We start from the raw sequence: 14466 nt of genomic DNA on the forward strand, positions 1-14466 counted from the left end.
TTTCTACCTTCGTCGATTTCAGCATCACGAAGAGCTTGGGAATCGTTTCCGTTATCCCTTGCATATTATAGTTCATCACGAAGTTCTACTAACTTGGTGGTGGTGACTAGAGAATTCTGTCAATCACTATTTATCTGGAAGATTAACTCCCACTTGATTCAAGCGATTATAGTACCCAGACAATCTGAGCACATGCTCACTGCTTGAGCTATTCTCCTCCATCTTTTAGCTATAGAACTTGTTGGAGACTTCATATCTCTCAACTCGGGTATTTGCTTGAAATATTAACTTCAACTCCTAGAACATCTCATATGGTCCATGACGTTCAAAACGTCTTTGAAGTCCCGATTCTAAGCCGTTTAAGCATGATGCACTAAACTATCAAGTAGTCATCATATTGAGCTAGCCAAACGTTCATAACATCTGCATCTACTCCTGCAATAGGTTTGTCACCTAGCGGTGCATGAAGGACATAATTTTTCTGTGCAGCAATGAGGATAAACCTCAGATCACGGATCCAATCCGCATCATTGCTACTAATCATCTTTCAACTTAGTTTTCTCTAGGAACATATCAAAAATAAAACAGGGGAGCTAAACGCGAGCTGTTGATCTACACCATAGATACGCTAATACTACCAGGACTAAGTTCATGATAAATTTAAGTTCAATTAATCATATTACTTAAGAACTCCCACTTAGATAGACATCCCTCTAATCCTCTAAGTGATCACGTGATCCATATCAACTAAACCATGTCCGATCATCACGTGAGATGGAGTAGTTTCAATGGTGAACATCACTATGTTGATCATATCTACTATATGATTCACGCTCGACCTTTCAGTCTCAGTGTTCTGAGGCCATATCTGTTATATGCTAGGCTCGTCAAGTTTAACCTGAGTATTTTGCGTGTGCAACTGTTTTGCACCCGTTGTATTTGAACATAGAGCCTATCACACCCGATCATCACGTGGTGTCTCAGCACGAAGAACTTTCGCAACGGTGCATACTCAGGGAGAACACTTGTACCTTGATAATCAGTGAGAGATCATCTTATAAAGCTACCATCAAACTAAGCAAAATAAGATGTATAAAAGATAAACATCACTTGCAATCAAGATATGTGACATGATATGGCCATCATCATCTTGTGCCTTTGATCTCCATCTCCAAAGCATCGTCATGATTTCCATCGTCACCGGCATGACACCATGATCTCCATCATCTTGATCTATATCAATGTGTCGTCACATGGTCGTCTCGCCAACTATTGCTCTTGCAACTATTGCTAACGCATAGCGATAAAGTTAAGCAATTATTTGGCGCTTGCATCTTATGCAATAAAGAGACAACCATAAGGCTTTTGCCAGTTGCCGATAACTTCAACAAAACATGATCATCTTATACAACAACTTATATCTCATCATGTCTTGACCATATCACATCACAACATGCCCTGCAAAAACAAGTTAGACGTCCTCTACTTTGTTGTTGCAAGTTTTACGTGGCTGCTATGGGCTGAGCAAGAACCGTTCTTACCTACGCATTAAAACCACAACGATAGTTTGTCAAGTTAGTGTTGTTTTAACCTTCTCAAGGACCGGGCGTAGCCACACTCGATTCAACTAAAGTTGGAGAAACTGACACCCGCTAATCACCTGTGTGCATAGCACGGAGGTAAAACCAGTCTTGTGTAAGCGTATGCGTAATGTCGGTCCGGGCCGCTTCATCCAACAATACCGCTGAACCAAAGTGTGACATGCTAGTAAGCAGTATGACTTATATCGCCCACAACTCACTTGTGTTCTACTCGTGCATATTACATCAACGCATAAAACCTGGCTCGGATGCCACTGTTCGGGAACGCAGTAATTTTAAAAGTTTTCCTACGCAGACGCAAGATCATGGTGATGCATAGCAACGAGAGGGGAGAGTGTTGTCCACGTACCCTCGTAGACCGAAAGTGGAAGCGTTAGCACAACGCGGTTGATGTAGTCGTACGTCTTCACGATCCGACCGGTCAAGTACCGAATGTACGGCACCTCCGAGTTCAGCACACATTCAGCCCGATGACGTCCCTCGAACTCCGATCCAGCCGAGTGTTGAGGGAGAGTTTCGTCAGCACGACAGCGTGGTGAATATGTTGATGTTCTACCGACGCAGGGCTTCGACTAAGCACCGCTACAGTATTATCGAGGTGGACTATGGTGGAGGGGGGCACCGCACACGGCTAAGAGACGATCAACTTGATTAACTTGTGTGTCTAGAGGTGCCCCCCTGCCCCTGTATATAAAGGAGCAAGGGGGGAGGCGGCCGGCCTAGGAGGAGGGCGCGCCAAGGGGGGAGTCCTACTCCCACCGGGACTAGGACTCCTCCTTTCCTTGTTGGAGTAGGAGTGAAGGAAAGAGGAGGAGAGGGAGAAGGAAAAGAGGGCTGCACCCCTTGTCCAATTCGGACCAGAGGGGGGGGCGCAGGCCTCCTTCCTTTTGGCCTATCTCCTCTATTCCCGTATGGCCCAATAAGGCCCATATACTCCCCGGCGAATTCCCGTAACTCTCCTGTACTCCGAAAAATACCCGAATCACTTGGAACCTTTCCTAAGTCCGAATATAGTCGTCCAATATATCGATCTTTACGTCTCGACCATTTAGAGACTCCTCGTCATGTCCCCGATCTCATCCGGGACTCCGAACTCCTTTGGTACATCAAAACATATAAACTCATAATATAACTGTCATCGTAGCGTTAAGCGTGCGGGCCCTACGGGTTTGAGAACTATGTAGACATGACCGAGACACGTCTCCGGTCAATAACCAATAGCGGAACCTGGATGCTCATATTGGCTCCTACATATTCTATGAAGATCTTTATCGGTCAGACCGCATAACAACATACGTTGTTCCTTTTGTCATCGGTATGTTACTTGCCCGAGATTCGATCGTCGGCATCTCAATACCTAGTTCAATATCGTTACCGGCAAGTCTCTTTACTCATTCCGTAATACATCATCCCGCAACTAACTCATTAGTTGCAATGCTTGCAAGGCTTAGGTGATGTCCATTACCGAGAGGGCCTAGAGATACCTCTCCGACAATCGGAGTGACAAATCCTAATCTCGAAATACGCCAACCCAACAAGTACCTTTGGAGACACCTGTAGAGCACCTTTATAATCACCCAGTTACGTTGTGACGTTTGGTAGCACACAAAGTGTTCCTCCGGTAAACGGGAGTTGCATAATCTCATAGTCATAGGAACATGTTTAAGTCATGAAGAAAGCAATAGCAACAAACTAAATGATCAAGTGCTAAGCTAACGGAATGGGTCAAGTCAATCACATCATTCTCCTAATGATGTGATCCCGTTAATCAAATGACAACTAATGTCTATGGTTAGGAAACATAACCATCTTTGATCAACGAGCTAGTCAAGTAGAGGCATACTAGTGACACTCTGTTTGTCTATGTATTCACACATGTATTATGTTTCCGGTTAATACAATTCTAGCATTAATAATAAACATTTATCATGATATAAGGAAATAAATAATAACTTTATTATTGCCTCTAGGGCATATTTCCTTCAAAGCGGTGGAGCCATCTGGAGAGCCATCGCGCGAAACTGGGTGATGATGGAGGTGATGGCGGCTCTCTCCCTGGGACGGCTAAGCGGCCGCCAAAGCTGCAAGTATCCAGATCATTTGAACAAAGCGTCAGTAGCACAACGAAGAGGAATATGCTGAATCACAAGTTTATTCTTAACAGTCCACAGCATCCAGGCAAGCACCCAAATGGCCAACCACCTAATGTCGTGCACCGCGGGAGGGATCGCCTGGAGTTCGGCAAAGAGAGCGGGGAAGTTGTTGTGGTCCTATCTTCCACCCACTATCTCGTGAAAATAGCTCCATAGGAACTGCGCGGACACGCAGGTGAAGAAGATATGGTTCGAATCTTCTTCAGGCCCGCAGAGCAGGCAACGCCCATCACCACGGCCATTGCGCTTCAGGATCTCTATGTTGGACGGGAGGCGACCGCAAATCCATTGCCACAAGAAGATCCTAAATTTCAGAGGGAGGCGAATCTCCCAGATGGAGGTGAGTGCCTCATGGCCAAGTGAGGGGGCGATGGCCAGGTAGAGAGATTTGGTGGATAATTGCCTAGAAGGCTCTAGTCGCCATCTGGATCGGTCATCATCAGTCGTGAGATCAGGCTCGTGTAGTGCAATGCAGTCAAGCAGCTCCTGCCAGTCCGCGTTCTTAGCCGGGCCAAAAGGCCTCCGGAACGCGAGTTGCGCTAAGTCAATAAGTGCTATTGTTGGGGAACGTAGCAGAAATTCAAAATTTTCCTACGTGTCACCAAGATCTATCTATGGAGAGACCAGCAACGAGGGGAAGGAGAGTGCATCTACATACCCTTGTAGATCGCTAAGCGGAAGCGTTCAAGTGAACGGGGTCGATGGAGTCATACTCGTCGTGATCCAAATCACCGATGATCAAGTGCCGAACGCACGGCACCTCCGCGTTCAACACACGTACAGCCCGGTGACGTCTCCCACGCCTTGATCCAGCAAGGAGAGAGGGAGAGGTTGAGGAAGACTCCATCCAGCAGCAGCACAACGGCGTGGTGGTGGTGGAGGAGCGTGGCAATCCTGCAGGGCTTCGCCAAGCACCACGGGAGAGGAGAAGGACTTAGGAGAGAGGGAGGGGCTGCACCAAAGGCATAAGGGGTGTCTCAAGAGGCCCTCCTACCCTCATTATATATAGGGAGCCCAAGGGGGGTGCGCCAGCCCTAGGAGATCCAATCTCCTAGGGGGCGGCGGCCAGGGGAGGTTTCCCTCCCCCCCCCCAAGGCACCTAGGAGGTGCCTTCCCTCCTTGGGACTCTTCTTTAGGGTTCCCCCTTCACCCTAGGCGCATGGGCCATAAGGGAAGTGGCGCCCCAGTCCACTTTGGGCTGGATCCCTTCCCACTTCAGCCCATGGGACCCTCCGGGATAGCTGGCCCCACCCGGTGGGCCCCCGGGACCCTTCCGGTGGTCCCGGTACAATACCGATGACCCCGATACTTGTCCCGATGGCCGAAATAGGACTTCCTATATATAAATCTTTACCTCCGGACCATTCCGGAACTCCTCGTGACGTTCGGGATCTCATCCGGGACTCCGAACAACATTCGGTAACCACATACAAGCTTCCTTTATAACCCTAGCGTCATCGAACCTTAAGTGTGTAGACCCTACGGGTTCGGGAGACATGCAGACATGACCGAGACGTTCTCCGGTCAATAACCAACAGCGGGATCTGGATACCCATGTTGGCTCCCACATGTTCCACGATGATCTCATCGGATGAACCACGATGTCAAGGACTTAATCAATCCCGTATACAATTCCCTTTGTCTATCGGTACGATACTTGCCCGAGATTCGATCGTCGGTATCCCGATACCTTGTTCAATCTCGTTACCGGCAAGTCCCTTTACTCGTTCCGTAACACATCATCCCGTGATCAACTCCTTGATCACATTGTGCACATTATGATGATGTCCTACCGAGTGGGCCCAGAGATACCTCTCCGTTTACACGGAGTGACAAATCCCAGTCTCGATTCGTGCCAACCCAACAGACACTTTCGGAGATACCTGTAGTGTACCTTTATAGCCACCCAGTTACGTTGTGACGTTTGGTACACCCAAAGCATTCCTACGGTATCCGGGAGTTGCACAATCTCATGGTCTAAGGAAATGATACTTGACATTAGAAAAGCTTTAGCATACAAACTACATGATCTTGTGCTAGGCTTAGGATTGGGTCTTGTCCATCACATCATTCTCCTAATGATGTGATCCCGTTATCAACGACATCCAATGTCCATGGTCAGGAAACCGTAACCATCTATTGATCAACGAGCTAGTCAACTAGAGGCTTACTAGGGACATGGTGTTGTCTATGTATCCACACATGTATCTGAGTTTCCTATCAATACAATTCTAGCATGGATAATAAACGATTATCATGAACAAGGAAATATAATAATAACTAATTTATTATTGCCTCTAGGGCATATTTCCAACAGCTATCATGATGGAAATCCGTGGGCCAGCCACGATGGAGAACAGGTCCGGAAAGCAGGCCACAAGGGGTGTGTCTCCAGTCCATCTATCGAACCAGAACAGTGTGGCGGTATCGGACCCTATCTCGATCGAGGTCCCGATCCAGATGACTGGGAGGAGCAGAATGATGGATTGCCAGAACTGGGAGCCCCCAGACTGCTGGCAGAAAGTGAGAGGCTGGCCGCAGAGGTATTTCTGCTGGATGATGTGAAGCCACAGGCCACCATCTTTGTTGGCAATCCTCCAAAGCCACCGAGTCAGAAGGGTAATGTTCATGCGTTTAGAGGACATGATCCCGAGTCCGCCCTGGTCGCGAGGTTTGCAGATCTCTGACCACTGAACCATGTTGTAAAGCCCCGAGACCGTTGCAGCAAGTGTCTTCCAGTTATGCGAGTTGTTGCCATGTCATTTTCTTGCGTGTTGCATATTGCCATGTCATCATGTGCATTGCATCATCATGTTTTCAAAACTTGCACCTGTCCCGGTCTCCCCGTTCCTTCCGTTGTCTGTTCTGAGCCTAGGCACACTTGCACGAGCCCGCGGCACCTCCGAAATATTATTTTATAAGTGGCCAGAAAATGTTCTCGGAATGGAATGAAAGTTGGCGTGCGGCGTTGTTATGTTGTCAGTAGTCCGCCTGCAAATTTCGTCACATTCAGAGTCCGTTTGATGCCCCAACAGATATATATATCGACATTATAGTCGGTCAAAAATCGGACATTTTCGGTCTCTGAAGACTGTCGCCGGGCCTCTCTTTCACCTCTCTTCTCAGCCAACGCCCCCTCTACACAGCCCATCTAGGCTAGCCTACCCCCCCCCCTCTCTCGACCGTGTCGTCCGATCGAGATCGGAGGGTGCAAAAACACCCCTAAACCCCCAACCCTAGCCACTTTTTCTGTAAAAGGAACCCCCCCTTCCAAATCTAGACATCCCTTCCCCTTCTCCTTGTTTTCCGTGCCCCCCTAATCATCAGCGCCGCCACCCACCTCCATTTCCACGCCGGCCGCGCCCCCGCCGCCACATGGCGCATCCCCACTGGCTGGCGCCACCACAGCCGCTAGCCTCCACCTCTCCCAAGCCGCCACCTATCCCTGGCAGCCTCGAGCGCCACCGCGGCCCGCCCGGACCCAGGGCAGGCCCTCCAAGCCCATTGGGGCCCGTCCTCGAGCCCGCCTACTCCGCTGTCAGGAAGCTCGTGCCTCCCCCCACCCGCGCCCGTCTCTGGCGACCGGACCTCGCCGAAGGCCGTGACCCCGCCGCCCCATCGCCGGATTTCATCCCCGCTACGCCGGAGCTCCCTCGACCCCGGGCTACCAGGCCAGCCTCTACTCCCTGCTCCTTTCCCCTTCTTCTGTGCTCTCTCTCCCTTCCTGATGCAGCCACGGCACCCCTGTTTGCACCGCCGCCCGTCGCCGGAGATGGCCTAGCCGCCGTGGCGGGCCCCCTCACCCTCCACCGTCGTCGGATCCGGGACCCCCTCGCCTAGATCTGCCCGTTTTTGTCGTGTGCCGCCGCACTCGTCGCCGGAACGCCTCGCCCCGCGCTTGCCGGAGCAGCGCTGGGGTTCGTCGTCGTCATCCCGCTCGGGATCAGGTGAGGCCTTGCCCGCTCAACCCCGTTTGCCTCCTCGCTGGGCCGCCGATCCAGCGCCGCTGGCCCAGCTCCACGCCCTCTCCAAGGCCCACTCCAGCGCGCCCCTGCCAGCCTTCCTCTCCACCGCCTGGGCTGGGCCCCTCTGGTGAGGCCCAATCCGCCTCAGATTTGGCCCACGTGGTTTTTTTCCCATCTGGCGAATTTGTCTATTATTCCAGGAATTGCCACTTTTACAGTTTGGACCCTTAACTTCATGCATATAATAACTCATGAACCGTGCATCGGGTTAAAATAAGTTATATATGTAAAATGCTTGGTATTTCATCTAGTTTAATAATTTCCAACTTTCATCCATGTTTAAAATGTTTAAATTGTTGTTTTCTTTAATTTTCTCAAATGCCATGTTAAAATGATTTAATTCATAACTAAATAACCGTAGCTCCAAATTAAATGTTCTTTATATGTAAATGGGGTAGGAAAATGCATAGTTTAACATGGTGGCATTACTTTGCATGTTTAACAACTCTAAAATATGGTTTGGGGTAGAACAGTACCAAATTCGAATATTGCATATGAGGATTTTACGGAATTGTTGTTTGCTGTTTCCGGCCTCATTTAAACTTGCTTAGATAGGTAGTTTTATTATGCTTCACCTCTTGCCATGTTTAACAACATTTAATATTGTTGAGTACCTAACCGAGAGAGAACTAAATAAGTCATGTGGTGTTTCGTCAATATGTAACTCGTTGCATATTGAGCTCCACTTAACTTGTAGTATTGTTTGTTGCACTTTGCCTTGCCATGCCATGCCTCTTTAACCGGACATGCATCATACTTGATTGTGCATCATGCCATGATTATGCTTGGTTGTTTACCATGTTGTTTGTTTCTCTCCGGTGTTGCTTCTTCTTGTTAGTTCCGGTAACGTCGCGTTTGTGAGGATCCGTTCGGCTACACCTGTTTGTCTTCTTCTTGGACTCGTTCTTCTTCCTTGCGGGATTTCAGGCAAGATGATCATAACCTCAATATCACTTCTATCTTTGCTTTGCTAGTTGTTCGTTCTATCTCTATGTCGCGCTGCCTACCACTTGTTATATCATGCCTCGCATATTGCCATGTCAAGCCTCTAACCCACCTTCCTAGCAAACTGTTGTTTGGTTATGTTACCGCTTTTGCTCAGCCCCTCTTATAGCGTTGCTAGTTGCAGGTGAAGTTGAAGTTTGTTCCATGTTGGAACATGGATATGTTGGGATATCACTATATCTCTTATTTAATTAATGCATCTATATACTTGGTAAAGGGTGGAAGGCTCGGCCTTATGCCTGGTGTTTTGTTCCACTCTTGCCTCCTTAGTTTCTGTCATACCGGTGTTATGTTCCGTGATTTTGCGTTCCTTACGCGGTTGGGGTTATGGGACCCCCTTGACAGTTTGCTTTGAATAAAACTCCTCCAGCAAGGCCCAACCTTGGTTTTACCATTTGCCTACTTACCACCTATACCTTTCCCTTGGGTTCTGCAAACTCAAGGGTCATCTTTATTTTAACCCCCCCCCCGGGCCAGTGCTCCTCTGAGTGTTGGTCCGAACCAACCCGCCTGCGGGGCCACCTCGGGGAAACTTGAGAGCTGGTTTTACTCGTAGCCTATCTCATCTAGTGTGCCCTGAGAACAAGATATGTGCAGCTCCTATCGGGATTTGTCAGCACAGTCGGGTGGTCTTGCTGGTCTTGTTTTACCATTGTCGAAATGTCTTGTAATCGGGATTCCGAGACTGATCGGGTCTTTTCGGGAAAGGAATATCCTTCGTTGACCGTGAGAGCTTGTGATGGGCTAAGTTGTGACACCCCTGCAGGGTATAAACTTTCAAGAGCCGTTCCCGCGGTTATGTGGCAGATGGGAATTTGTTAATATCCGGTTGTAGAGAACTTGACACTTGACTTAATTAAAATGAATCAACCGCGTGTGTAGCCGTGATGGTCTCTTTTCAGCGGAGTCCGGGAAGTGAACACGGTCTTGTGTTATGCTTGAACGTAAGTAGTTTCAGGATCACTTATTGATCACTTCTAGCTTCACGATCGTTACGTAGCTTCGCATCTTACTCTTGTTGCAGCTCCACCTCACTACCTTACCCTACCCATAAGCTTAAATAGTCTTGATCTCACAGGTGTGAGATTGCTGAGTCCTCGTGACTTAGGGATACTTCCAAACAGTTGCAGGTGCCGACGATACCAGTGCAGGTGATGCTACCGAACTCAAGTGGGAGTTCGATGAGGATCTGGGTCATTACTGATGAGGACATCAATACCATTGTTACACCCACAGCCCCTACTGTTACATATACTGGACCAATTACTAGAGCTCGCGCACGCCAATTAAATTACCAGGTACTTTTATTTCTTGGTAATGATTCTAATGTTCATGAGATTATGATGCTGCCTAAATTGGATACATTTGTTTTGCTTAAAAATGAAGGGCCTAGCTTGGAGAAGGATGAACATTGGAGCAAGAACACGCATGGAGTTGATGGCATGCGCAAGGGGATCAAGAACGGAGTTACAAGTGATGATTTCAGGACTTTGAAGCCGCCATAAGGAGTGCATGAAGCCTTGGACGAAATATACAAGATGCCACTTCATAATATTCGTCCATAGGCTATTCTAGGTGCTGCGTCACCTTATTAATGGGCCAGGCCCATGTAATTTCGAAATACTTAAGTATAGGCTATTTTTAGAGTCCTTATGTGTGGGGAAACAAGACTTAGGGTTGGTTTCGGACCCCACCCTCAAGGGCCACGAAATTCCCCTCTCTTCCTCCATATATACAGCCCTTAGGGCGTCGTTTAGACTTTGGGTTTTGTTTAGATTAAAAGTTCACCATAGCTGCAACTTCGCGTACTTCGTTTGTGTCCAACGACCAGACCAAGACGTCACAGAACCCCACCTTGATCAATAAAGCTTTCATCTTATATTCACAATATCCCGATTGCAATCTCAGTTTCTTGCTTGTTCTTCGTTTGCTCGCAGGAAACAGACCCTCGTGGTCAGGTTGATCGTGCTCCGGCATGGTCAATAACCCTCGGAAGTTGGTTTAGCGATTGCTAAGGCGCGACGTCTCACACGTTCGTAGTCGGACCGTCAAGGTCGACTCCCACAGAAAACGATAGCCACCATCTCATCGAAACATCGGGACACCTTAGCCTCTATCAAGTGGTATCAGATTTCCAGGTTGCTCGGTGAGATTTTACAGTTTTTCGTAGATTAGATCGAGTCTGTTCTTCATACCTACAGTCCACGAAAAAGCCACACACAAAAATTAGGGTTAGTTCATCATATCCGAACCAATCTGAGCCTTTGCATAATCTTTTTAGGGTTTTTGCTTTGTTGAATTTGCGGTTGCATCGTCATGTCAAGTTGCTGGTCTTAGAGTCTAGTCTTTTAGAGTTTCGAGTTCTGGTCATAAGTTGTCACGCCGCCGCCGCACCATCATCATCGCCCATCTACCACTTTTGCTTATCCGCCACCGCTCTGAATCCATATCCATATACCACTACCAATCCGTATCCATATACCACCACCAATCTCTATCCATATACCACCACCGCTACCATATACCACCACCGCTGCCATATACCACAACCATATATCCACCACCAATCCGAGTTCTTCTCATATTAGGTTTGTTCTTGAGATCAATCTAAATTCTGATTCGTGTTTCCTTGCCTGCGTAGATCTTGAAAAAAAAAGAGTCTGGAGACCCCCGGGCAGTTTTTAGGCCAAAATTTTCACGGGCAAAATTTTTTTTCCCTATCCTATTTTTAGGCTTTTCTGAGTATTTTGAGCCACGTGCCATCATAGTGATTTTTTGTCGCACTTTTTCGTCGTCGCTGCCCTGATTTCCGAAAAAAAAGTGAAAAAAAAAAATTCGTGGCCCTTGAGGGTGGGGTCCGAAACCAACCCTAACTCTTGTTTCCCCACACATACGGACTCTAAAAATAGCCTATACTTAAGTATTTCGAAATTACATGGGCCTGGCCCATTAATAAGGTGACGCAGCACCTAGAATAGCCTATGGACGAATATTATGAAGTGGCATCTTGTATATTTCGTCCAAGGCTTCATGCACTCCTTATGGCGGCGCCCATCCTATCAGTTTGACGAGGGAAGAGTTTTGAGACACTCGCCATTATAGTGATTTTTCGCAAAAAAAAAGAGGAGCACAAAAAAAAGGAGCGCAAAAAAAGAGCGAAAAAAAAGAGAGTTCCAGAGTGTGCTTTTCCCTTATTTACGTGCAGCGCCGTGATTTTGTTAGTGTTCTAGGCTCGCGTCTCTAGCACGGTCTAGCCTAGGACCAGCACAGTACCGTCGTTGAGCGTTTATTCAACTTTGCATCTCTGAATTGATTATTGCTGACCCTTTTTGCTACCATACTATAAGCCTTCCCAGCTCCACATACATCTACGTCGTGCGTTTGACTCTCCCTGGCAATCGCTCTATCCAAGCTTTTGAGAGTTTTTGACTACAACGGTTGCCGATCACCGCCTGCTGCTGGGTAAGAACTGGTAAGAATTTGAGATTTGCTTGACGGATTTGTGACACCCGCCACCACCACCACTTGTTAGTAGTCTGTAGGATCATATTCTTGTGTGTTTCTATTGCTGCTAACCATGCCAGGATCACAAGCCGACGAGACTGACTGGGAGAACTTGACGAACAAGGAGCTTCATGATACGTTTCAGCAAATGATGAATGGACAGGTGCAAGATGTGATAAACAGATTTGAGAGGCCATGGAGAAGATAGATGGCATGGAGAAGACGTTTGAAACAAAGCTCGATAACAAGTTTGCTAAATTGTTGTCGCGTTTTCCACCACCACCACCGGCTGCTCCTGCCGCACCTCTGCAACAACAGCAACAACACCGACTACCTCCACGTCGGTAAATAGCCCTCCGCCGAGCGAGCCATGTCCCTCTTCAGTCGGGCCAAACTGCTGGTGCTGCTGTTGATACTTCTGTGGCTCCTACTGCTGATGTGGAGGAGGAGGATTATGTGGGAGATTATGAGGATGAGGTTGATCAAAATCAGAACTATGTGCCACCAACAGCACAGCAACCACCAGGTCGTCCACATGCAAATAATGGCAATGGTAGGGCTCACCCTCAGGTACGAGATCATGACCATCTCCCTAAACTAAAATTGAATATTCCACCATTTGAGGGTAGATATGTTCCTGATATATATCTTACTTGGGAGTTAGAAACTGAACAACGATTTACATGTTTACAATATCCTGAGGAGAGACGTGTTCCTGCTGTTGTTTGTGCTTTCACTAGTTTTGCATGTGTTTGGTGGTCTGAGCATTGTAGATTATATCCTATTCCGGCTACTTGGGCTGCTTTGAAAACTGCTATGCGTACTCGTTGGGTTCCACCATATTATCAACGTGAATTACTTCAAAAATTGCAGCGCTTAAGACAGGGAAAAAATTCTGTAGAAGAATATTATCAGGAATTACAAACTAGCATGATTAGATGTGGTATTGTTGAGGAGAATGAAGCTATGCTTGCATGTTTTATGGGTGGATTAAATAGAGAGATTCAAACGATTCTAGAGTATAAGGAGTATACTAATATCACTCGTTTATTCCATCTTGCTTGTAAAGCTGAACGTGAAGTGCAGGATCGACAGGCATTGGCGCGGACTAACTTTTCTGCAGGTCGACCTTCATCATGGACACCACGTGCATCATCTACTTCCACACGTTCTGCTACACCGGCGCCTCCGTCGGCTGTCACCTCCAACCGTGATACAATAAAGCAGGCACAATCACCACTATCTGCCAAGAGCACACCTTCTGGGCCTGCAAAGAGCTCTTCTTCATCCATGGCATCAACAGGGCAAACACATGATATTATTTGTCGACGTTTCAAGGGTGGAGGTCATTATGCGAGAGAATGCCCATCTAAGCGTGTGATGATTGTTACTGAGGATGGTGGGTATGAGTCCGCTAGTGACTATGATGAGGAGACTTTGGCTCTTATTACACGTGAAGAACACGGTGGAGACGATTCTGATCATGAGACGCAATACATGGCTCCTGAAGATGCTGACAAGTATGAATGTTTAGTTGCTCAACGTGTTTTGAGTGTGCAGGTTACACAAGCTGAGCAAAATCAGAGGCATAATTTGTTCCATACAAAGGGAGTTGTGAAGGAACGTTCTGTTCGCGTGATCATAGATGGAGGGAGCTGCAATAACTTGGCTAGCATGGAGATGGTGGAGAAGCTATCTCTCACCACAAGACCACATCCACATCCTTACTACATCCAATGGTTCAACAACAGCGGCAAGGTTAAGGTAACACGTACTGTTCGTGTGCATTTTAGTATCTCTACATATGCTGATTATGTTGATTGTGATGTGGTACCTATGCAAGCATGTTCCTTATTACTTGGTAGACCATGGAAATTTGACAAAAATTCTGTACACCATGGTAGAAACAATCAGTATACTCTTGTTCATAACGATAAAAATATTACTTTGCTTCCTATGACTCCTGATTCCATTTTGAAAGATGATATTAATAGAGCTAATAAAGCAAAACAGGAGACAAATAAGAGTGAAAATCAGATTGTGGCAAAAGAATTTGAGCACCAAATGAAGCCTAATAATAAACCATCTACTATTGTTTCTGAAATTAAATTGAAAAGTGCATGTTTACTTGCCACCAAATCTGATATCGATGAGCTAGATTTTAGCAAATCTGTTTGC

This window comes from Triticum urartu, chromosome 3 (genome assembly GCF_003073215.2).
Source record: "Triticum urartu cultivar G1812 chromosome 3, Tu2.1, whole genome shotgun sequence".
NCBI classification, from domain to species: Eukaryota; Viridiplantae; Streptophyta; class Magnoliopsida; order Poales; family Poaceae; genus Triticum; species Triticum urartu.